Consider the following 22,595-nt stretch of genomic DNA (forward strand, 5'->3'; position numbering starts at 1 on the left):
GCAGAGGAAGCTTTATGGATCAAAGGATGGGCCACAGTTCCTGTCTGAAGAAGGTTAGCTAATCTGCCCATCCCACCTTGCTTTAATACAGTGGTACCTCAGGTTACAGACGCTTCAGATTACAGATGCTTCAGGTTACAGACTCCGCTAACCCAGAAATAGTACTTCAAGATAAGAACTTTGCTTCAGGATGAGAACAGAAATCGTGCTCTGGTGGTGCTGCAGCAGCAGGAGGCCCCATTAGCTAAAGTGGTGCTTCAGGGTAAGAACAGTTTCAGGTTAAGAACGGACCTCTGGAACAAATTAAGTTCTTAACCCGAGATACCACTGTACTGTCAGATGACTTCTCAAGCCAGTCAAAGCATACCAGGCACTATGGAGGACTTCCGGGTCGGCGCCATCGCCGAATGGCGGACTCCCTCCGAGCTCCGGAGGGAGCCGGCTTGGCAGGGGCTGGGTCCTACCGCACCGGCGATGCGGGGACCCTTAAAAACCACGGCCAGAGGAGGCCGTGGACATGGAGACTCGGCTGGCACCGTCAGCGCCCTCCCGACTCGTGAAGGAGCCTTTTTAAAGGCTACGGATCGGGTGCCGGGGAGAAGCGTGGTGCTTTGAGTTCTCTGCTATCCCTGCCGAGCGCAGCCGCTTGCCATCCGGCGGAGAGCGCTGACTTCTTCTATTGAAAATTTGGACCTAAAGAAGAACCCGTGAGTAACTGGAATATGGACTAAAAAAAAAAAAGGATAAATTTTTAAAATTTGGAGCGAACGGGGGAGGCGGAAAAAAGGAAGTCAGCCCACCCCTAAATTGTAGAAGAGCCAAAACAAAGGACTGGACAACTAAGATCGAGTGTAACCTTATCTCGCCGAATTAGCAACTTCGCGAGGGAAAATTATAAGATTGAGCTGGAGGAGAAAAGTGGAATTGTTTTAAAAAAAGCACACACACACCCCCCGGAATCCCTGGAGCGATTCGTGAAACTGCCTGGAGAAGAGCAATGGAGGTTTTGACAGCTGTCAAAGAGCTGTCAAAAAGGAAGATTAAAATAGAGACTTTGTTATGAGGACTTTGCCGGTTACATTTGTTATAAATTGAACATAAACTGTTTCAAATATGGGCTAACAAGCTACTTGGACTGGTGGATGTGATTCTGGAAGGGAACTTTGCTACTGTAATCCATCTAGAGGAGCTGAGGGATATTGCATGTGTTTTTGACAGGAAATTTGAACAGTTGAATGGAACTTTTAATCTCCTGGGAAACTGCAGGAATGGAACTTTATTTTGTCTACAGAGGTCTTTACACTACAGGAAACAATGGAACTATTTGTTGGAAAATGAAAGGAACATGATGCAATGCTTTGCTCCTGAATAACAAGCCCCTGCAGAGACACTAGAAACTTTTGGAAAAAGAACATTTCTGTGGGAGAACAGAGAAACAAAAAGGAGGAGAATGATTGACAAGAACAAGGAAACAACAAGAACTGGACAGAACTGGGAGAGGGAACATTTGGGATATCCAGGTTTGACAAGCTTATGGAAACAAAATTGGAGTTTTTACTCCTGGATATAAAAACCTGGATAGAAGAAATGGGCCCCTCTTTTGATAGACTCCTTCTATGATTGGACACTCGTAATTAAAGACTGGCAAAGAACCTGAGGGACATAGTGTAATGTGGGAACTCCAGGAAGATATTAGAAGTAGAGGGATAGGTGAAATGCAAAGGGGAAAGAGGGGAGGGAAAGTTGGAATCCAAAGGTTGTAAAATCACTACTCATATTTATTTTATTTCCATCTGTACTATGCTTGAAAGGGGGGAACTCGTGGAAGGGAATAGATCGATCTTAGGGGATGGGAATTTGGATAAATTGGGTTATTGATGATGAGTGTAATTTGGGGATAAGAACTTGTTGAATTTAATTGCTTATTTGGAAGATTTGGAACACAAGAGGGGGTAGGGAGGGGAAGTCCTGGTTATTGGCAAAAAGTTTATAAATTGGATTTAATTTGTTTTAATTTGTTTTAATTTGGAAAACCTTAATAAAAATTATTATATAAAAAAAAAGGATACCAGGCACTATGAAACTTTCACAGCTAAGCAAGCTGTGCTGTCTTTGCGTTGATTGAGGGTTTTTTCCCCTGCCAGGGATGCTAATGTATATTAAGTTACATCTAAACTTTGAAAGGACTCCTGAGACAATCAATCAGTTAGGAAGTGATCAAATTGGAAATAATAAAACAGGTCTGAATGGAGAGCTCAGCTGGTTAGAGCATGGTGCTGATAACACCAAGGTTGCAGACTTGATCCATGTATGAGGCAGCTGCATATTCCTTCATTGCAGGGGGCTGGACTGGATGATCCTCAGGGTCCCTCGCAATTCTAAAATTCTGTGATTCTATGTGCTCTGCTGACAATAACCGAGAACAATCCTGTGGGTGACTCTTTGACTAGCATGCCTGATTTCCCTGTTCCCTTGAACATACCTCTGAATATATGTCAGGTCCCTCAAAACTCTAGCATTGCTTCTCCATGGATGAGTAACCATGCTGGACAGAAAGCGGTTAACAGTCCTAACTGGAAGTGTTCAAATCTCTCATCAGCAAAAGTAGACCCAATACATATGTGCTGTCTTAACAATTTATAATTGTCCAAAATTCCAGGTGAAAGCCAGCATATAATAGGTCAGATGTCAACAATGAGTTGTTTATTACACTTTGTTGGAGCAGTCAATATTCTGTAAATCTATTTGGAATTGATTAAATGAGCCAGACTTGGAAATAGGAGCTGATGAATAGCTCCTTAACCCGATCCCCAACCTTTCAACCAAATAGAGTAGGAAGAAAACAAACACAAGACGTTACTTGACAGCTGTCATAATTATCATGACTATAAGCTGGTGGGAGTGGGGGCTGAGTTATCTGACTTTGCATTCTTTTATATCTGATTGAACGAAACCTGGGAAAGCAAGATGTTAAATTATTTAGGAAAAGAACGCACTATAAATCCACTTTGATCTTCTGGAAAAGCAGCCAATTGGAAGGAGGCAGAAGAATGGGTATATGAGGGCTCACAGGTAGCAGCACATCCGGAGTGTGTGTGTGTGTTTAGGAAAGCAATGGCATAAAAACAAGGCAAGAACTTGCACCAGGAACTGTTGGGTGTGAATGACACTTGGCTGGAAGGAATAAAATGCTTTTGTTTGTTTGTTCTAAGATGAAGATAACAGAGTCAATCGGTCAAGTGTCATAGGAATGCAAAAAGCCCGGAGGGTAAATGTAGCATTTAAAAGGAAACTAGGTTTCTGGTTCAAAGAGAGTAATTCTACAAAAGACTTGCAGTTCACAAGCTACTTAGATCTTGTCTGCGGCTAGTATTTAAATATTGACTCGTAATCTCCATTAGTGTCTCGGGATGCTCTGAGATCTTCAATGGCGTGGCTGACAAAGCCATACAGAGAATTAAGTGTAACTATAAAGATCACCTAGTAATCGGACCTGCGTAGCTTTAAGCATCTCTCTTTTCTTACTTCACATTTGCATACAAAATAAAATCCACATCTGTAACAGTGATGCTGACAATGGCAGAAAGTAACTTAGAGTGTCTTCAGGGCATTGATTTCACATGGCAACTTTCCCCGTGGCTTTTCCCCACCTTTTTATTGTACAACCATTATGAGGGAGCTACGATATCCCAAGAATCCTGCTTGTCACAGGATTCAGAGACATGTGAGCCTCCCTAGAGCTTTTCATGTCTAGGTGTTAGAGGATTTTTCTTTGGATCTATTGTCCCTCAAACAGTTTGCAATACTTCCCAGCATGCTTTGCAGTCAGTTCTCAGTGAAAGCTTTATCAATGACTTTGGCAGGGAATGAGTAAGCTTGAAGGATCAGGATGAAAGGTGGAGGAGTAAAACCATGACAGAAATGTATCATGCAGTAAGAATTTGCCTGACATATACCTGATCAGTGAATGAAACTTTAAAGGTGATTGCATTAAAAAACTTAAATATATCATTTTATTTTATGGAACATAATTTGTAGACAGCTTTACCATGAATTTAAGAACCTCTAAGCAGTTCAGTATTGTGTCAAATCTTGTCCCTTCTCCCCACAAGAGAAATTTACCCCAAGATCCATTGATGTGAAAGTATTAACATGGGATTTGTGCTAGAATATTTAGGTGCCGCCTGAGAATATGGATGGGTTCACAGATGACTATTTTACCACTTACGGTGCTGACCTTTAAAGCCCTAAGTGGCCTTGGCCCAGTATACCTGAAAGAGTGTCTCTACCCCCATCATTTAGCCTGGACACTGAGGTCCTTCTCCAATGGTCTTCTGCTGGTTCCCTCACTGCAAGAAGCGAAGTTACAGCAAACCAGGTGAAGGGCCTTCCCGGTAGTGGCACCCTCCCTGTGAAGCACTGGCCCTTCAGATGTCAAGGAGATAAAGAACTACAGTTTTAGAAGACATCTGAAGGCAGCCCTGTATTAAGAAGTTTTTACTGTTTTATATTTTATTATGTTTTTATATATGCTGTAAGCTGCCCAGAGTGGTTGGGGAAACCCAGCCAGATGGGCGGGGTATTATTATTATTATTATTATTATTATTATTATTATTATCATGTGATCTGTAGAAAAAAATTAAAAGTAATTCTTAACTCCATAGCAGGCTGATCCAGAGGGTGAAGATAAATGCATGCTACCAGACATCCACACCAGGCAGGTGATAATGTGTTTTCTTTAACAATTGGCATAGATGACCAAACTGTTCTGTAGCAAAAGATCTCACCCCTTTTGTAGTCTGTATTGGTTTAGGAATCTGTCTTCCTGAGCATATGTGCTACTCTACCCACCACATGTATACCATGTTGTTACAGAAATGACAGCGGGGGCACATCTTTAAAGTTGTTAAATGTTACAAATATTATGCCTGAATGTATCCCTTCGAGTTGATAGCTCAGGGAAGATACCTAGCTGTAAAAATCATATAAAAATCAACTCCTTTGTCAGTTTCCTCCATTCCAACACTATTTTGCCCTTGGAAAAAGGACTCTTTTTCCTGGCACCTCCCCAAACATGAAGACCTGTATACACACCTCCTACCCCAGGAAATGCTCTGAGGTGACAATTGCTGGGCTCATTGTTAGCCAAGGGAAGCCAAATCTCATCACTGGACTTGCCTCAGGCTCCAGACCTGCAAAGGAAGTTCTATTGTACTTTTGGGTGCTGGGTACTTGAGACATGTTTGCCTATGCTAATCTTATACTTGAGTGTTGCCCTGACACATTTGCCTATGTTAATCTTGTGTCACCCTCCCCTTTCTTACATTTTAGTGATGTAGCAATGATGTATTGATGATGCTGTGTGAACTCTATTCTGGGATATGGTAGGAAAGTTTTAAAAGTGAGTGTCGCCCCATGCTCAGTGTTCTTACTGCTGTTTGAACCTGTTGCACAACAATAAAGATCTAAATCTACTGACTGCTGTTTTGCTCCAAATTACTTGGCTGGAATTTTCTTCTTTTACTGACCTCATGGACCCATGGGGGGCTTGTACCCCAACGAGCTGGGCTGTTGAGTAGTCTCTAAACCCAGAATTTTCTTTAACAATGTTCATGCACATTAGTTGTCAAGGCATCAATGCATGATATATTCACAGTATAGAGTTGCAGAATTATTGTGGTCTATCATGTGTATTTCAGTATCCCAAGAAAACACACTGTTAGCAGTAGAGAGGAGATTAAAATATTTAAACAGGCCTTAGTCTAAAAGCTGACATCATGGGCTTTGCTTTGGTAGAAAAGGTTTTAAGCACCCTGAGAATCAGATGCAGAGAAAACACAAAAAGCCTGTGACGTAAGTGTGATAAGAAGGAATGTATTCCAGTCCAGGATAAACATGTGGAAAACATGGTGAGCAAATTGCAACTTTTAAGAACGGTACCAACATTTCTAGAGCAGGATTCTTAATTACTGGCAACACAATATCCTACTAATCTTCTGGTTCCCTCACCATCCCCTGCAAAATTCAAAGTCACGTCTTACTGATTTCAATAATCTGATACTGCAAACTCAGCAAATTCCAAAGCATGGCATTCAGCTATAAGAAGACGGAACTGATCCATGTGGGAATTTAGGCACATTGGTAAGAACCAAGCACGGTAGCTAGAAAACCAGATTGGAATTTAAATCATACATGTTGCGTAAATCAAATATCTGCCCCAAAGTAGATGCACTGGGTATTCCATACACCCATACCCAACACACACAATAAACCACAGCAGCTTCCTCTGCATTTCTACAGCCTGAGAACTTCCATTTTGGCACTACTCAGGGGGATGAAACAATGGAAGGGTGTGTATTGTGAGCTGGATTCCTTCTGTACCACTCTTGCTGGAACATACATATCTTATAACAGTAGTGGTCACAAACAAAAGATCAGTGCCTGTGGGTTGTTTTTTTTTTTTACATTTAGATATAGTTAAGAATATAAATAGCCCTGGTACACACAAAGATTCTGGGATGAACAGAGATGCTCTCTGCCAAAACTTTAAGGTATGAGGGAAAATCTCAGGGAAACCAAGCACTTAGCAGTCTGCTTCTCTGAAAGCGTGACTAATTCAGGAGCTCTTTAATAAAGGAAGGAACCTTTCACTTCTCAGGTCACCAATTAGAACTTGGCCTACATTGGGAGTGACAGAATGCCAATACTTTCCAATGGCTGTCCAACAGCCGATGAGAAACAGTTTAAGTGAGCTTTGTGCTCATTCTAGTTGCAAGGAGGAGGTACTCACATCAAAAGAGCTCATATCACTATTGTGGTTAATTGGCTCACTGTTTATCATTTTTATCATCAAAATTAACTTTGGGGCATCATTACGGAAGAACGTGGAGGGGTTGCCATTGTGAGAGCTTTTGATTTGGGCTGGAAGATTTAACTGATAAATCGGTGTTAGCAATCAATTAAAAAGAATTAACTGTCAACTTTAAAAGCCTGCTAATTAACCCCAAAAGACACTATCAGCTGAACCAGTGCCTGGCCAGTGCCAGCCAGTCTGTGGCTTAGCTGATCAGCTATTAGCTGAACCATGGAGGAGACTTCAGAGCTGAGAGGTCAGTGAAGCCTGTGCCTTCTGGACATTATGAGAATGGGTGAGAAAAGGCTTAGAGATTTTTACCACTTTTTAGGAAGAGTAAGCATATGAAGTTGTTTGGTTCTGGGCAATGGCACCTGGAATGATGGGGAAACTGGGGCTCTGGGGAATTGTCTACACAGATGGACATTCAAGTGGTAACATATCAATGCTTAGAAGAGTTGTCATTATTGAGATCCAGGTTCTGGACAACTACTGAGAAATTGTGGGGTTCTTCTGTAGTGTCCATGCATTATGATCTCTAGAATTTTGTGAAGGTCTCTTGCTTCTGCTTCACAGCTCAGTCAGTAGAGCATGAGACTCTGACTCTCAGGGTTGTGGGGGCAAACCCCATGGTGGGTGAAAGATTCCTGCATTGCAGGGGGTTGGATTAGGCCTGCTAGGCTTGTGTGTTGAGCATGCTGCTTTCTGGAAGTGAGTAATGGACAACTTACAACTGTCAGGAGTGACACCTCAATGCCTTCCACATGCTGTGCATCAAGAGGATTTTGGGTATCACATGGCAGGACAGATTTCCAAACAAAGATGTGCTCCCCCAAGCCCATATTCCCTGGATGTTCACACTCCTGTCTCAGCAACGTCTATACTGGCTTGGTCATGTCCACAGAATGGAAGATGGCAGGGTCCTCAAGGACATGCTCTACAAGGAACTGGCTTCAGACATCAGGCCTGTTGGCAGACCAAAGATGTCTGCAAACGTGACATGAAAGCTGACAACATTGATCATGCCATGTATGAATCCCTTGCAGACGACCACAGTGCCTGGAGACAGGCAGTCAAGTCCTGTATCCATAGCAGTGACCAGAGGAAAAATGACTGCTGGGAGAAGCGTAGAGAGAGAAAATGTCATGGTGCATCTGCAAAACCAAACACCTTCCCCTGCCCCAGGTGCAACAAAACATTTCTCTCCCATATCAGTCTCTATAGCCACAGAAGCTGCTGCAACAGCTTGACTTCACCCCCAAAGGCACACTCTTCCATTGTCTCCTGAGACAGGCGGGTGCAAGCTAGGGTTTGAGCCCCATGTTGGGTGAAAGATTCCTGCATTGCAGAGGGTTGTACTTGATGACCCTTGTGGTCCCTTCCATCTCTACAATTCTATGATCAGCATATTTAAGGTTGAGAAGCAGTCCCCCTACCCCCATCACACCAGAAAGTAAAAGTGAAGGGATGTGGGGGGTTTTCCCCGTCCCCCCTCACTTCTATTAAAATTTGTTGATTGACCCTCTTGCTCCAAACAGCTGCCATACTTGTGTCTGCAGGCTCCATCTGCTCCTGGCTGCTAACACAACTGTAATGTGGATTGAATGTGTTTATTTGCATAAGGGCTGAGAAATAGATGGTGCTTTCTCATGACGGAGGAATGAACTAAAAGACCATGTGTTCCCTTTTGTCTACAGCAAGGGTGGGGGACCTGTGGGCCTTCAATTGGTGTTGAACTCTCATTAGACTCAGGCAGCATGGGAAATGATCAGGGAAGTTGTAGCCCAACAACTTTTGGAGTGCACCAAATTTCCCGCCCCAGGACTTCACAGTCAGAAAAATGCATGTGTATACCACAGGGGTGGGCAACCTAAGGTCCAGAAGCCAGATGCGGTCCAATTACCTTCTCAATCAGCCCCGTGGATGGTCAGCATGTTTTTACATGAGTAGAATGTGTGCTTTTATTTAAAATGCATCTCTGTTATTTCTTAGATTTCAAAGCTTTCCTATACCTACAGCATGCTGTTGATATATTTCAATTTCCAAAGGAAATTTTTGAACACCCCTCTGGTACTAAATGCAATAAGCATTGAAAAACGGAAGGAGGGAGGAGGAAATACCAACCATAACAACAACAAGGAAATATTAACAAATACTTCCAGCATCCGATATACATAATTGATAGCATGAAAGTGTATAAAAGAGCCTTAAATTATACATTATTTAAACCACTTTTTGTAGGATGAGATGAATGTGATTGTTTGGGGGGTGGGGTGGGGAGAGCATGTGTACAGGAAAGAAAAAATGAGTAAGAGGTGCCACAGGAAGAGCTATTAGGAACCATTTATGAAGGGAAGATAGTGAAAGAGCTGAAGTCAGATGTCAGAATGATATGAATACCTGTGCATGGGCCTAGCCAGGGAGGCAGCTGCCCCCCCATCAAGTACTACTAATAATATAAACTTAGCTGACCAATCGTGTTGCAGAAAGCTCAGATCTGCCCTGCCCCTAACAAAAGTCCTGCTCCCCACAACATAAATCCGGGCTATACACAGGCTGTTCAGTGCCGCCACCCCGCAGATAGAGTGCTGAGCCTCTATACTTTCACCTGATCTGTTTTTAGCTGGAGATGCCAGGGATTGAATCTGGCACCATATGAATATAAAACTAGTACAGGCATCCCCCCATGCATGTTCAACTCACGCAGAACCACATATACACATGGCACTGGAAAATACATAAATAGACTGAAATCTGGGAATGGCAGGAGAGCGCTGCCTCCTTCTTCGCACCCAATGCCCCACCTCTTGACTGCTCCAGAAAGCTCCAACCCAGGGCAGTCCAGGGACTGTCTCAACCCAACTTTTTCGAAGGCTGAATGCTATAGTGATACTACTCTTGCACTGCAGGCATAAGTTCTCACACCTCCAGTTAAAATGGATCTTGGGAAGCAGATAGGGATGGAGGAAGTATTCGGTTTTGTTTGCCTTTTAATGTGTCTTAGCATTACTGATGTTGTGAGACTATCCTTGAATGTTGCACATATTCTGGGTCACACATAGCCCTACCATATAAGTTTTAAATATTAACACATAAGAAGTGTATGTGATTAAGAGGAGTGCTGCTGCATCAGACCAAAGGCCTGTCCGGTCCCAGTTCCCCATTTCCCATAGTCTCCAACAAGATGCCATGGGAAGCCCACAGTTCTCTGCCACATTTGATCCTCAGCAAGTGGTTTTCAGAAGCATATTCAATGACTCTTGGCTACATGCCATTAATAGGCCATGAAAGTGGATCCTTCAAATGAATCATTTTTCGTGTGTTCTGCAGATATCTGCCAGCCAAGGGGAGAATGTTCTGTTTGGAGATTAGTGGTTTGGATGCAAGACTCTAGATGACCCTTGTGGTTCCTTTCCAACAGAAGGAATAATGCACTCTGTTTGGAGTCCAAGTGGAGTGTCCCTCTACAGAGGACTTCAAACAAACAGCCAAAGTGGGTCTATTTAGCTGCGCAGTAGAGTTTCTGCCAGCACTGTATACAAGGAAACAACTGGGAGCTTCCAATAGTTCCTTTGTGTCAGATGTGTGGCATGTGGGTGTGGTTTGTGGAGAACAGCCTTACAGGCCAAACTGGGACCAGGACCAGACCAAATTAGGCCCATGGGCCAGAGGGTTCCCAATGCGGCTCCAGGCTGAGAACAAGGGTGGAAAAGACCTAGTAGTAAAACTGACTATTAAAACATCCATCTGAGAGACAGCAGTCAGGGAGTTTAGAGCCACATACCCATTCATGCCCAACATCTTGCTGTAAAGATGCTATCAAAAACAGTATCCCTGTGGCAAGTTCCCCACTACTTCATAGCAAGGCTTATCAGCTCTTTCTATTTTGAGGGTAGTTATATCCTTAGTATCTACACCTCTGCCAGCAGCCAACCCAGCAGATATCTGGAGCAAAGGTAGAAATATGCATTAATGTGCAACCTTGTTGAAGTTTTGGCATAAAGGTGAAGTTATCTCCCCATAGCAAGAGTAACATGCATAGCATACCAGCTTTAGTTACAGAATGAGGGCAAAATCAAAGGAGCAGGGTAAAGAGGGTGGCATTTTTTTATTTTTGGAATAAAACGCTTCTGTTCTTTGGATTTGGGCTGCGTTGTTTCTTTTGGGTTTATCAATATTTTATGCTACCTAGCTGTGTACATTAATGTTATTGTTAGGCCACTTACTTTTTCTCCTGTAGTAAAAAAATAATAATTTTAAAAATCTGTCTGAACTGCACTTACAAATATGCCAAGGGACCCAGTTCACCACTGTGAGATAATGGAACTCATTTTTGCTTACAATTCTAAATACACTTTCCATCACAAGGAATTATTATTTGTTTGCTCAATTTGATTCCTGGGAAAGTTGGATTTGTTTTGCGTGTAATAGACTGGCAGGCTTAAAGCTTTGTGCAGGCTTGTGTATATGAAAGAGAACTGGCACACAGGACAGACTATTGCTCCTTAAATTAAACTAGCAAAATGCCCATCATCAGGAAAGGTGGGGTTTTCTATGGTGGAAGTTCTTTAATATTACAAAGATATTGACCCACAGCAACTCCATCTTAGCAGGAATGAACATCTGTTGCAAAAATACATTATGTAATTTAAAATACACATATTCTACCCTTTGTATAAAATTTCCAAGTGGATTTAAAAAAAGAACTCCTCTTAGGAAAAAACCAATCAGCTAAAATAATTCAATTACTATCAAAAGTCTCCAACAAAAGTAGGCATAAAATATTAACAAAACCTAAAAAAGAGAGCAGCAACTTTACCATTAGAACTTTTCTGAGCAAACTGAAGGTCAAATGGGGGCATGCCATAGTTAAATGGTAGAGCTGAGCACACACTTTGCATGCAGGTGTGTCTCAGGTTCTGGAAGTTAACAGCAGGCATCACTGCAGCCAAGACACCTCTGTCCAAGCAGGCTCATAGCTTGACCTAGTAGTGATTCTATACAACTTGTGTCTCTGGATCAAGGAGCACCCACTTACTGTCAGGCAGTGGTGTAGCATGGCAGGGGCACAAGAGTGCTTTCCTTAGGAGCAAAATTGTTAGAGGCACAAAATTTCAACACCCAGTGCTGCTTCAATACAGCTACATTCTTCTGTTGCTGGGCTCCATTGAAAATGGCTTCTTCATGCAAACCAGGAAGAGACCTCTCCAGACAATGAAATGACTATTCTTTTCTTGTTTCTGTGGCCATAATCTCCTGGGTGACAGGGACAGCATTAGTCTATTGAATGGACATGTGTACTCCATCCGTTCCCCTTCCTCTCACTCCTTCATGCAGCCCCAGGCACTGGCAACCTACCCTATGCCACTGCTGTCAGGGGTGTATCCAAAACAATCAACCACCAATGACCCACCAGTCAACTATATTTCCATCTTGTCTGCTCTCTGGCCTTGAGGTTGGGTTGCCTGGCCCTTGCCCAAAGGACTCAAAATAGCATTCTGCAGAGGACTGCCATAGTATACAGAATCCACAGAGTTTCACTACATCCACCCAGGAGCCTATCCCACCCTTCCAACCCTATGTTCAGTGTTTTGCTAGTTGCAAATAAAACCTGCTACTCAATAGCTCCACCCTACTTTTTGTTTCTCAATTACTTTAAATCAGTGTGCAGCTTATAAGGGCCCTTAATGAAAATAACAAGCCTTCCCTGTCCACAATTTTAGACAAATCATGACCCATTATAGCTCTCTAAAAGGAGTTGCTAAGGGGGCTGGGCTTCTTCCACCTCCACACCACAAAAATTTACACTTCTCTAGAATGTGATTGAATGTTGGAAACTGTGTGTGTGTGTATAAGAGAGAGAGAGAGAGAGAGAGAGAGAGAGAGAGAGAGAGAGAGATCTAAGAGTATACCTTGTATCAATAACTGTAGTTCCAGATAAAGCTTTAATTCTAAATTTGTTGATCTGGTGACCCTAGCCAATGGCTTATCTGTCTTATCTTCAGAAAAGTAAAATATAAATCTCACAAAATACAATCTTTTAAAGCAAGAGGAGCCTTCAGGAACTTCATAATTGATTTATCATGCAACAATTAAAGAAAAGAAGACCACCCAGCAAGCACAAACAATTCCACAGTGTTTCTCATTGGGAGAGCTTACACATTTGTTTCTATATTTTTTTTTTTTTAAAGTAAAAGCTGTCATGCATTAACTTGCTATTCCACTCCCCACCCCCACCGCTCCCCGCTTTGGCCATACCTCTCAGCATTTGGCCACAGTGGAATTCCTATCACAAATAGGGGCAATTAAAAGGCATCTGCTCGGACACAATTCATTCACTGTTTTAGCCTTTTGAAGTTCAATGGAGTTTTTTAAGTTCAGTTGATTTCAGTAGAAAACGCTAAAGCGTGATGATTAGCTGGATAATGCTCCAAGTTTAGCACTGAGGCCTACCTGTATCAGATTTTCCAGCACAAATGTTCCAGGCCTTATTGGTGGATTAATATTTTTCTATATGTCCTTTGGAAGACACACACTGCTCATATATATTAACAGAAAACATACAATATACCTATATAAAAATGTGTCCATGTATCAAAGCTCTGTTTTGAAGTTCAGTGCTTTAGTGACCAAATGGAAGTGTACTAGGCTAAAATTATTTTCCAATCTCTCCCAGCAACTGTAGAGCAGAGGCATTACTTCATAGGGATTCAGCCACTACTCTGAACCTGTATCCCTCCCCACTTCCCTGTCAGCCCCTCTTTGTCTATCAGTCATGTTGAAATACAGTGGTACCTCAGCTTACATTCACTTCAGGTTACATACGCTTCAGGTTACAGACTCCGCTAACCCAGAAATAGTGCTTCAGGTTAAGAACTTTGCTTCAGGATGAGAACAGAAATCGGGCTCCAGCGGTGCGGCAGCAGCAGGAGTCCCCATTAGCTAAAGTGGTGCTTCAGGTTAAGAACAGTTTCAGGTTAAGAATGGACCTCCGGAACGAATTAAGTACTTAACCCGAGGTACCACTGTACAGGTATTGGTGTAGGCCCAACAGAGCAAGGTTGCAGATTATGAAATTGGATTGTACTACATAGGTTTTGAAATGCTTTTTGGAGTAAGGATATTCCTTTTTTCCAGCACACAACATCCATGGGTGGGGCTTGATCTGGTTTAGGAGCATGTCATAGCAGAAGCAGGACTTATTCCATGCCATTTCCCACTTAAAACAGCCCTTTCATACTGCTGTTTGATCTTTAGGACACCAGAAGAGCCCTGCTGGATGAGGCAAGAGACCCATCTAATCCAGCATCGTAAACTCACAGTGGTGAGCCAGATTGCCACTGTTCAAGGAAGGACCATAGCTCAGTGGTAGAACATTAACCTTGAACTATTCATTATACTGAATTGTAGATTTCAACAGAAGTAACTCAAAGTTCAACGGAAAAAGAAGTAGACCCAGTGGATCAGTTCATTCTCTAATCAGTTTATGCATAAAGTCCATATATGTGAAAGTGTCTGTTCCACCTGTCTGTTCATAAAGTCCAACAATCCACACAAAAGGTTGTTGCAGTTCCACAGAATCTTTTCACAGAGTCTAAGACAAGGATTTCCGGAATAGTAGCCTTGTTTCGACATCTTGGGCTTCATCTGTAGTACAAACTCTAGGTAATGCAAATAAATACAATATCGAAATCTCACACATTTTCACAGCAAAATTAATATAAACACCGCCAACAACCGTACATACCATATATGATAAAACAGGACAGTGGATCTTATAGCATAGTCATAGCTGCTGTAAGGATCATAGCTCAGTGGTAGAACATTAACCTTGCGTGCAGAAGGTCCCAAATTCAATCTCCAAATACAGCTGGGAGAAATCCCTTTCCTGAAACCCTGGAGAGCCACTGCCAGTCAGGGTAGACAACGCTGAACAAGTTGGACCAATGGCCTGACTAGGTATAAGGCACCTTCCCATGTCCCCTATAGAATGCAAAGAAACACTTGCGATTCTCAGCAACTGGTCATCACACTGCTTTCAATGGTGGCCCCAAAGTGATTTGTGGCCAGGAGTCATTGACAGAGAAACTCATGGATGGTGAGGCTAATACCAGCAGGGCTTATCCAGCGGATCTCAGTAAGCCATGTTCACAGAGGTGCACACTAAGGTATGCAATCAGATGTGCTGACACAGCACCCATCCAGTACCAACAAACCTCCGTGTGGGCATGTCCTCAATGGGCACTTAACACATGTAATTGGATTTTAATGGCTCAAAGGCCTCCACACTGGAGATACTGAAGTATGGCAGATCAAAGAGGCTAAGGAAAGCACTGTCCCTTTAATCCTGTATCAACTAATATCTTCAAGGTCTACAAGTGCTTAGATATTTTATTTATGCAAGTGGCTGCAGGGCACTTGATGGATGCAGCAGCTGCTGTCCCTCTGTGACTCATAGGTGCCTCTTCTCAAGACGTTTGATATTCCTGTCATCTCCTCACTCCTAGGGCTGCAAGTGTTGGCAAGCAGACAACTGAGAAGAATTCAGAGTGTTGAGAGGCAGGAAGTGGGCTCCAAAGAGGCCCTTTCAGGAGGAGGGAATCCTAGTCCCTGCCATACCAGGAATATCACAGCTGCTCCCCCTGGAAATGCTTCTCCTCTTATCACAGGCTCTAATCAATGAATCGGTTGAGGTCTGTTGGCTTCCACAGCAGCCACCCACCCAATGACACCTAAATATTTCCCTCCTTCAGGAGACAAAGACGAAGGAAGTGGGGCCTGGTTCTTGTCAAGCAGCTGGGCTGACAGCTTTACAACCACACTTGGGAGAGGAGCTGAAAGGAGGAGCATTAGATTTAATCAGTGCTGACAGGGATAGGTGATGAATATTTTTATAGTGGAGGAAATGTATCGAGCAGGGGAAATTAGACCGAAAGATGATAAGGATCTCAGCCTGACAAAGCCAATTAATTGCTGTTTACAAATGACCGAACCTGATAGATCAAAGGCAATGCACTTCTTTTGTACTGGAAGTCTTGGCTTTCCAGTGTTGCTCGCAAGGTTTCCATTCCAGGAGGAATGCTCTAAATGCTCAAATATGTGTAGCTTGGTATTTGAGGGTTAATCTGTCTATGAATAGTGGTTTTTCAGACAATGCCTGGAGGATCTGAACTTTACCCAGGCACTGAGGGGGCACTGAAGAAAAGCCCCACAGAGTCCCGAAATGCAGGATAAAATTTTAACGTTGGAAATGCGTGCAGCTCTGGGATAAATGTGAGCATCTCATATTGAGAGGTAGAGCATGAGCATAAACAAATGCAGACTGAATACAGGCAGCAGGGAAAAAATATGTGGAGATCCAAGACAATATATCACTATATATGAGGATGGATGGACAGAGTGACAACATTAATTAACTGATGGGTATAATTTTGAGCTAGCTCATTAATGAATAATGAAAATGTGGATTTTAAGAAGCTTAATTGCAACAACTCTCAGTGAAAAGCTGTTCAGTGCTGACAGCATTTCACAGAATCTCCATGCATCCCTTGATCTTGGAAACATGTTAATGAAATGATTGGATTTCTATCAAGCAATAGTGACATTTTATCTTTATAAATATGCTCAGAATCTCACCTCTGTTAAGGTCCATGAAGTACTCATGTCTGAAATGAGGCTATGCTATGCCCAATCTATACATTATTTTAGCATAGATCCAGGGATCTATGCGGTATTACACAGGCAGTTTGTCCAAGCGAAACAATACAGGATAGATAGGTATAGAATAAACCACTTAACAACCTGGAATGACATTTCCTCTATGACTCTGTAATGCCCTTTGAGCTAAAAATATATGTTGGCAGGTTATTTTATATTAACTTTTTTATTAGACTGCTAAGTACTTAACTAGGAAGTAAACCCCATTGGACATAATGGAACTTACTTACAAATAAGCATGCATAGGATAGCATTGTAAATCCCCTTTATCTTCTCCAAACTTAAATGGGCTGAACAATGCAATTTTAAAATTATTATTTTTATTTGTTACCTGGAAAAGAATTATTCCACCACCCCAATTCCAAAAACTTGTGACATATGGTTGCACCAACATTGACATAGGAGATATTATTTTGCTCAAGTCTCTACTGCTTTCCACTGCTCAGATGCTGAATGCGTGAAATGCACCCTCCATGACTATATTGTACCTCTGAAAAAATTGCAGCCTTTTGAGTGTGGGCTTCTTTCCAGCGATGGTGAATCACCTTTAAAAGACAGCTCTCTGTAACAATAACTGCTGCTAGCAAAATCTATCCATAATGTTGCAACACCATTTAAGAACATTGACTATAGCTTATCACACAAAGCACAATATAAGCAAGAGCAATCTTGATGCCACCAACAACAGTGGCCAGATCTACCAATTTGAAGCTGAACAAGGGAGATCACAAAGTCTAGAACTCATCAAGATTACAACCCCAATGGCTTTTATACAATACATTAATCCATAGAAAACTTAATAGCCCAAACAGAAAGGAAGGGTTGTAGTTCTGTGACAGAACATCTGTTTTGTGTGCAGAAAGCCTTTGGTTCAATCCCTGATATTTCCAGGCAGGACTGGGAATGTCCCATATCTCAAACCCTGGAGAAGGCAGCAAATATAGACAAGAATGAGCTAAGAGAGCCAATGGTATGATTTGGTATAAGGCAGCTTGTTATGTTTCTTCTTATGGTGCAAATTTGCATGGTTATTCATCAACATTTCCCAGCTTCTATTTTTATTATTAAAAAATCCCTAATTTGAGATGTTATAGCAGTTTGATCTGCATTTTTAGCTTTCTGCTCACTGTTTCTCTCTTTTTTTTACACTAATAGAAAAGGAGAAAACCTCCTTTAGACCCTCAGTGTGGGTTAAACCACAGAGCCTAGGACTTGCCAATCAGAAGGTCGGTGGTTCGAATCCCCACGGTGGGGTGAGCTTCTGTTGCTCGGTCCCTGCTCCTGCCAACCTAGCAGTTCCAAAGCATGTCAAAGTGCAAGTAGATAAATAGGTACCACTCCGGCGGGAAGGTAAACAGCATTTCCGTGCGCTGCTCTGGTTCGCCAGAAGCGGCTTAGTCATGCTGGCCACATGACCCAGAAGCTGTACGCCGGCTCCCTCAGCCAATAAAGCGAGATGAGCGCTGCAACCCCAGAGTCGGTCACGACTGGACCTAATGGTCAGGGGTCCCTTTACCTTTACTATATACCAGGTCAGTGTCTTGGGAAGAAAAAAAAGCAACCAGGCTGCTACCTCCTTAAAGGTGACCTAATGAAATCTGAGCCAGTGTGTCTGAGGAGAGAAGAGAGGCAGCAAGGACAATCATTAGATGCTTCAAATGAACTAAGCCTCAAGCTATTCAGCCACTTGATTGTGAGTGAGATGCTCTGATAATCTGGAGGTGTGAACTACAGTCTCTGATCCAAAGTTACTTAATAAAATATGCTTTGATAATAGGAACCTTATACAGATCAGCCATCAATCCATCTAGCCCCTTCAGATTGTCAGCATCGCCCTTGAGCCAGTGCCACCGACTGGACTCATCCACTTCAGCCCCAACTGGGCCAGGCGAGCTGGGGTAGCACTTCCAGAGACCACCTTCTGCACAGGAACAGGTCAAAGTGCTGTGGACTCACAACTCAGAGTTGTGAGCACCAGATTCACTTCCAAAGACAGTCATTGCACAGCAGAGTACAGCAGAGCATAAACCACTCGGAGAACAGCTCTGTAGAATAACTACTTTTATTCTATCAACAACTATCATATAAACTATATACAGAGCTAAATGGAGAAGCTGAACTGCACTGAGTGTCTGCAGCTGCTCTTAGCAGCAACCTTATCTATACAGAGATAACACACACACACACTCTCTAACACTCAGTCTCTCTCTTTGATGTGAGGCTGGAGCGGAATAAATAGTGAGCAGAAACCGCCCCACTCCTCTCTTGAGAATCAGCAGAGAACATCAGCAGATTCTTGGAATGGGAGGAGTGAAATCTTCTCACAGATATTGTTCCCAAAAGCTCTAATGATCATAGCCAATAGCTAGGGATGATGGGAGTTGTGCTGCAGCAACAACTCATTGGCTATCCCTGAGCTAGCCCATTAGTACCTACTCTGACTGGACTGAGGGATCTTTCCCAGCTTGGGTATCTGATATCTTTTTAACTGGAGATACCAGAAACTGAACTTGGCCCCTTGCATGGGCATAGCTAGGAGGGTGCAGGAGGAGAGCAGCTGCCCCTCAAAATCAAGTAAATAAATAAAAATACTTAACTGACCAATCAGGTCACAGATCTTGGTTCTGCCCCCCCCAACATAAAGCACACTCCCACAACATAAATCCTGGCTATACTCATGGCCTCTTGCATATTCACTACCGTGTGTGTGTGTGTGTGTGTGTGTGTGTGTAAGGTACAGCGTAGCTGCTTCAGTTGCAACAGAATTTACCTTCTCAGTGCACAAGCATCTGTTCTTACCAGAACATAAAAGACCAGGAAGGAGGGAGTGTTACAAAGAGTCCCAGTGGAAGCATGACAAGGGTAGGGAAGGAATTTAACACTCCTGGAATTAATAGCGAGGAAATGGGTGGAGGGGTGCAGCTGATGTCATCATAGTCTGGAAGAAGGAAATTGGTGAGTGAAATGAAAAGTTCTCCAATACTGACCCCGTCTGCATAGAGGCTCAGAATAGGCCTAAGAGCATAGCTTGAGGTAGATGACTGTCTACCTCAGTCACTAGCATCCCACCTCTCTACTGATTTATCTCCTTACTACACCTAAAAACAACTTCCAGAAGCTCCTATGTTTAGAAGAAATACCAATAACAGAACAACAACAAACTCTTATTAAGCCAAATCTGAGTCAAGTGCCCCTTTTAAAGTGTGTTTGGCAGCCTTTCCTGAAGGCTAAGTGAGATGTAACCAAATGGTTCTTGTTTGGGAGATAATTCCACAGAACTGGGTGATAGCAGTAAAGGACAGAATGACAATTTTATCTCATGAATGATCATACTCTGAGAGAAACCTATGTTAGAGATCTTGACAGGAGCTGGAGCTCATGTCAACACAGACCCACATATTAAGAAGGCAAAAACTTAGGCACAAATCAGAGGCCTAACCTGCTGTAAAGAAAGAAGGGGCAAAAGTCTAACGGTTGTCAAAGTGGCTAAAACCAGCCCTGTGCATTGGTATTTATTAATAAAGCAATTTATCATTAAAATTACTAAAGGCAAATTCAGGAGAAAGTAGGTAATTTGAATATTCAGCCTATTCCTATAAGCATGCCCACATAAGGTAAAGGTAAAGGTACCCCTGCCCGTACGGGCCAGTCTTGACAGACTCTGGGGTTGTGCGCCCATCTCACTCAAGAGGCCAGGGGCCAGCGCTGTCCGAAGACACATCCGGGTCACGTGGCCAGCATGACATCGCTGCTCTGGCGAGCCAGAGCCGCACACAGAAACGCCGTTTACCTTCCCGCTGGTAAGCGGTCCCTATTTATCTACTTGCACCCGGAGGTGCTTTCGAACTGCTAGGTTGGCAGGCGCTGGGACCGAGCAGCGGGAGTGCACCCCACCACAGGGATTCGAACTGCCGACCTTTCGATCGGCAAGTCCTAGGCACTGAGGCTTTAACCCACAGCGCCACCTGCGTCCCACATGCCCACATAAGACACTACCAAAAAGGGGGGACAGAATTCAGCATAAACTTTGAATATGTTTACATATAGTTGTAAGGTTAGAAATGATTGCAATAATTTAAATAGAAATACAATGCATCTCACCATAACAGAAAGAGCTTTGACCAGGTGACTTGCTGGTGTGTCATCCAAGTGCCACTTCAAGGTTCCTACCCTCCTTTTCATCAGGCTTAAACAGGCTTGGACCAGACAACCTTCAAAGACAAGCCCATGGCCACACCACTTCCTACTCTGTGCATATTTGTTAGGCAGGAATGTGAATGTTGCATCAAAACATGAATGGGCAGAAAGCAAAACCCATTGTTGTCGAGTTGCCATTAAAAAAAAATACTAACAGAATATCAACCTACTGTGAGCCACACTGGTTTGTCTGAAGCCAAACAGCTGCCAATTATTCAAATGAAAATCCTCATTACCTTAGTAAGCACTTTGGTTTCTTGGAGACAGATTTGACACGCCAATTCATTTGCTTGCTTCTTTTGTATAATGGTACTCCATTTGGAAGACCAGGCACAAGAGCTTTTCTACCTGAGTGGAAAACCAGGCTTTGAAGAAAAGAAACAAAACTGGGATTTTTATCTAAACTTTCTTATCTTTGAACGAGCCCTCATGAGCACAGTTAAAGAGCTATTCTATTTAAAAAAAACAACTTTGTACAGTTACACTTTGCGAGGGAATGTATGGCACTGGTTTAGAAAACAGGGGAGGGAGGTGTGATTAAAGTCAATTGCTGATTCCAGAGAATCGTTGTTCAATCCAGTCCTTAGGGTCATTTTAGCTACAGCTGTGGGAGTTTATGTAGCTAAAGCAAGTATGCTAGATGAGGCAAGTGGGGCTCTTAAAATCAGTCCTTTAAGGCTTTGTTACTTAAAGCGATCCTCAGCATAGGGATGCTGTACTAGTAGTGCAGCAAGTCTGGAGTTTCACTGAGGAGCCTTAAAACTTCACTCAATGAGCTATTGATAGACACACCCTAAAAGCCAAGAAAGCTTCCTTGAATTTTAGAGCTGCTGTACCCTCAATAGAAGGTCAGGTCACTAACATAAGCAGGAAGAGATGGCCTTCCTCCGCATTGCTCTTGCGCACAACAGCTCATAGCATTAACTCTCCCTGACTTGCAATGTTCAAAGTTTGCAAATTTCATACACAAACAAACTGCAAAATCCTCCTCTCACGCCCATTAAATCTTTACAGCTTCAGTAGATTTGGTTTGTTGGTTTTGCATTTACATAATCAGAAGATTATGGACTTCGTCTTATGCCATCTTTAAGGTGCCACAACACTTTCTATAATCAGAAGAATCACATCCAGCATTCAGAAATGAGACAGTTGGGTTTTTTTCCTCCCTTGTTTGTTTCTTTGAATATGAGCAAAAATCTACCATGGAGAGCAGCAGCAGCAGCAGCAGCAGCAGTCCATAAGAGTTTCCAAGGGGGAGAGATGGAGATGGGCATTTGCTCAGGAAGTAGGAGGGATGGATTGCCTCTAACAATTACCGACAAGACAATTGTGTGTTAATTTGCATTTGCTGGTGAGTATCCCTTCACAACAGAGAGAAGGAGAGAGCTCATTAAGGATAGATTAGGTCTGACATGACTTTACAGCCCACAAAGCAAGAGGAGCATTAAGTCCATGGAAACGTGCAGTTTGATTGCTACTTTCACATTCTTTTCACCAGCTCACAGTGTTCCCCATGAACATCTGCCTCTCAATATTCTCATCTGAATAACTTGCCTTCTCCTTCCCTCCCCCAGTTCAGGGTGTGCTGATTGTCTTTGAGACAGACACAAATCTATACAAGCCTGTGTGCTTTAGGGTGTTTTGTACCTTCTTAATGGGTTAAATACTGGAACTAAATGTGCAAATGACAACATAAGGATGTATAGAGTGGCCAACCTTGCAAAATATTTCTCTTGCTCATGTGCCTTTAAAAGCTGCCTGATGCGCTACAATCCATCAGGCGAATCTTTTCCTACCATGGAGATGAAGCGAAGGGAAAAGCTTCAC

Source organism: Podarcis gaigeae (genome assembly GCF_964106915.1).
Source record: "Podarcis gaigeae genome assembly, chromosome: 2".
Lineage (NCBI taxonomy): Eukaryota > Metazoa > Chordata > Lepidosauria > Squamata > Lacertidae > Podarcis > Podarcis gaigeae.